The sequence below is a fragment of the Leishmania donovani genome, chromosome 19, assembly GCF_000227135.1.
Source record: "Leishmania donovani BPK282A1 complete genome, chromosome 19".
Lineage (NCBI taxonomy): Eukaryota > Euglenozoa > Kinetoplastea > Trypanosomatida > Trypanosomatidae > Leishmania > Leishmania donovani.
In genome coordinates this window covers 664,172-665,049 of record NC_018246.1, presented here as the reverse complement: position 1 = coordinate 665,049, position 878 = coordinate 664,172, and positions in this window count along the sequence as shown.

Genomic DNA, 878 nt, shown 5'->3' with positions numbered 1-878 from the left:
CTCGTAGGCACCGCGGCAACAGGCTGCGGCCGCCTTGCTTGCAGCTGTCGCACGGAGTGTGAGGGAGTGGAGCTGGGGCTCGACCTGCTGCGGACACAGCACCAGCGCCGAAGACACAGGCAATCGAGCGTGGCTGCGCACTCGCTCTCCCTCCTCACGACGCTCCGCACCGGCCTGACAGCGGTGGAGGATGGCACATCGCGACGCATTGGCGGGGGGGCACAGGTGCCGGCGCTGCTGGCCTGTCGCGTTCGCCCCTCACTCCAGCCCGTCTCTGGCCCTTGGGAGCTGGTGCACAACGACGTGGCGGGCACGCTTGCAAAGCCAGCCATGCCAGGGGCGCCGACGCCGCCCCCGGACTACGCCGCGCCTTCTTCGCTGATGACCTCGCACTCCTCACATTCTCCACAGCGAAAGATGTCACGCGAACCACACTACGATCCGCCCGCTGGAGGGCGGAGCACTGGACACGGGAGCACTTCGTGGAGCTGAGTGCCCCCAGAACGAGGTGCTGCACACTCTTCGGCGCGCGACACCGAAGTCAACTGCACACCTCTCCGCCCTCACGCGAGCAGACCACCTCGCGCATTTGGCGCGGCAGGTGTGCAGGCCGGATCACGGTGCCGCCACAATGCCTCGGCAGCTCTCATACGGGCATGCAGGCAGGCATCCGGTCAGAAGCCGCCGCGATGCTCTACTGCCAGCATGCACTCGTAGGCACCGCGGCAACAGGCTGCGGCTGCGCACTCGCTCTCCCTCCTCACGACGCTCCGCACCGGCCTGACAGCGGTGGAGGATGGCACATCGCGACGCATTGGCGGGGGGGCACAGGTGCCGGCGCTGCTGGCCTGTCGCGTTCGCCCCTCACTCCAGCCCGT